The sequence below is a fragment of the Antrostomus carolinensis genome, unplaced genomic scaffold, assembly GCF_000700745.2.
Source record: "Antrostomus carolinensis isolate BGI_N321 unplaced genomic scaffold, ASM70074v2 scaffold42288, whole genome shotgun sequence".
In the NCBI taxonomy this organism is placed as follows: domain Eukaryota; kingdom Metazoa; phylum Chordata; class Aves; order Caprimulgiformes; family Caprimulgidae; genus Antrostomus; species Antrostomus carolinensis.
Window position 1 is genome coordinate 1 of NW_010335785.1, and position 3108 is coordinate 3108.

The window sequence follows — 3108 nt, forward strand, 5'->3', positions numbered from 1 at the left end:
CCAAAACCTTGCCATGAAAACCCAATACAAGGGAGTATCAGAAAACTGGGGTCTGAGTGATGTTATGGCACTGCCTGGATTAGATCCTGCTTCATTTAATATTACATGTTCCTCCTCAGGCTGCAACATTCAAAGTCATTGGAGTTTTGATAAGTACCTGGTTTTAAGCATTTTTTTGGTCAGAGACTTAGTTTTCCTGATGTACATCCTCAGCTCTTGAGCCAAAGAGCATGTTGCTGAAGTCTAGAGGTGTACAGCAGCTTTGCTTTCTCCTGCAGCTCGTGTTTAGGCATTGAAAAGCAAAGTTTCCTAGTGGGTAGAATATTTCTTTTTTTTTTTTTCTTTTTTTTTTTTTGTATGGATATTTAAGCAAATTTGCAGTGTCCTGTGTGTGTGCCTCTTGATAAAGGTGTACCTATGCAACAGCGCTGCTCTTCCAACAATTTTGCTTATCTTTGGTGATATCCATATATGCACAGTCCTGCCCTCTAAAGGGATTACTAAGAACTTCTATAGTATATATGTTTCTTGCAGGGCAGGATAAAAATTGTTTCTTGTTTTACAAGGCAGTGTGGCTTTTACTCATTTTTTTTTAGCATTACCATGTTAACATTGCTCATTTTAATTTTAATGCATAATTTTAACATTGCCACATTAATGACTAATTAATTTATTATTGTTCAGCCTGTAGTCTGTTTTTAAAGCTTAAGCGTGTGTCTGTTTTCAAAGGAAAACCTAGGTTGAAACGTAGATGAAAATGTCCCACTAGTTTGCATTTAGTTTCTGAAGTTTGATCATGGAAAAAAATAGTTTAATCAATATCTGAAGATGTTTTTTCTCATTTTGTCCTTTTCTTGACATTTTTTTCTCATTTACAATTCATATAATTATTTTTTTAGCCTCTGAGGTTAGTGTTGTCATGATTTTTTTCCTCTAGAGATCTTTCTGGTGTGATTAAGTAGAAGGAGACGGTAGTCAGGATATTGAGCTTCTAACAGAGATTCCTTCTGATAGATTCACCATGATGAAACACAGATGGGGAGAACGTCAAACCCAGCAAGGAAGGCAGAGCAGTCTGGCAAGAGGCTTCTAGTTTTTAGAGAATTTCAGGAAATAGGATGGAAAAATTGTGCAATACCATTAGAGCAAACCTTGCTCCATAAATCAGTCTAAGCAGACTGGCATTTGTGGGGGCTTTTTTGTCCTATAAAGTAAGCTAAACGTTTTTGCCATAACTGCAGAGAAGCAATAAAAGGCTAGTGAAGGCAAAGGTTATAAACAAATCATTCTGTGCCAACAGAGGGTCCATAGATGCTGACAAGAAACAAATAAAATGAATAAGGCCGGTACTCTGCTCTGATAAATTTCATTGATTTCTGCACCATGTCGTTCCGGTCGCAGCCTGCCCTGTTATCTTGTAGCTCCAAACCTTTCATTATAGCTTCAGATGATAACAGCTGTTGATATGTTGCAGGAGGTTGCAGTGACTGCCATGAGGGTAAAGTCCCATTTGCTAAGAAATAATTAGGAAAAACCCCATGGCTGGGTAGCTTTGATCTGCCTGTGGTGTTGTCCTTGCAGAGGACATTATATGTCAATACTGCATCTGTTTCCTGGATGAGTTCATGAAGCCTTTATGAGAGTACACATGCTCTATAAAGCAGTATAACCAGAAGTGTCCCACTTGCTGTGTCAGTGTGCCTGGAATTCATCAGACCACTGGGTTGAGACTGTCCAATCTCCACCTCTTTCATATACACATGGATAACTGAAGCTGTTTGCTGCTGTCACTACCCTATGTTAGTGCCACGTTAGGCAGTTTGTGTCTAGCTCAGGTATCTGCTCACATGTGCAGCAGCAACAAAAACGTGTCTGTAGCTGTCAGACTTGCACAAACCTCAAGTCAGCAATATTCACAAAAATAGAAAGCTAAAACATGTAAGGAGTCCCCAAGTCCTGTGTGATTTCCTGACAGTATGAGGTGAGATACAAGATACCTCTGAATCCCAAGAGGTTTAAGCAAATAACTGTCTTCCCTTTAGGTGAACACAAATCCAACCATTAGCTTCTGGTTTGTTTCTGATCTGATGCTGGGAGGAGAAGGGGGCCTGAAGCACAGTCTTAAGGAAGTTCTAGCAAAAGAGAGCACAAGCTGTAGGTGTGCAGTATAACCTGATATTGGCATACGCTATGGGAATGCTGGAAAACTGCCAAAGCACCTGCAGGCTGCTGCTTGGCTGGAGCCTTAGAAAGTGCTTGGTTCACTCTTTCTTACTAAGCGTTGGTAAAAGACTGAGAAGAGTATGCCTATGTGGAGGAAAACTGGGATAAGAGGACAAAAGGAGCACAAACCAGGTCATGCTTATAAGACTCTCTACAATACTGGAAATAACTGTGGAGTGCTTGTTATTTTGAAGAAACCCAAGTTCTAGCTATGCTGAGATGAATGAATTTGAAAGGAACTCCTCTTTATGCAATAAATACGCTCTGTGGAGTTACTTCTTTTATGATTTCCATTCCTCGGCAGCCCACCCCAGCTTGGGGTGCTGCAGTGTTCCTGCAGTGCTGAAAAATGTTTTCAAGGATCACAGTTCTACTGGAGCTTTTCTGTTCTTTGCTTTTATATGCAGATTTGTATTAGTGGGCAGAGAAGTTTATTTATTAATTGTTGTCACTGGAGTAGCCCTGAATCTGTCATCTGCTTCTGCCTTTGACTTGGCATATTGCTTGCTGCAGTCCTGTCTGCCTCACCATCCTGAACTTTTTACTCTTCTGCGGCTTCTGAGTAAAAATAAAAAGCCAAGGACAAGTTCAGGGAGTCCCACGGATGCAGTTCCAATGACCTACTGCACAAGTATATTTCAGGAACAGGTTTGGACTATGAGGCTGCTATCAGCTAGGAGGGAAGGTAGAGTACAGGTCAGAGGCCATCAGAGAAGAGGTGAGATGGCTCTCCGGGGACCTGCCTGCTTGCCTGCCTGCTGCATCTTGTTGCTCTTCTTAAAGACACTGAGATTGCCTTGGAATAGGCTTGCTTGCTTTCCCTTGGCAAAAAATACTCAGATTGGGGGGTCATAACGGGTGCCTTTAACCATAGGTGATGAAAGA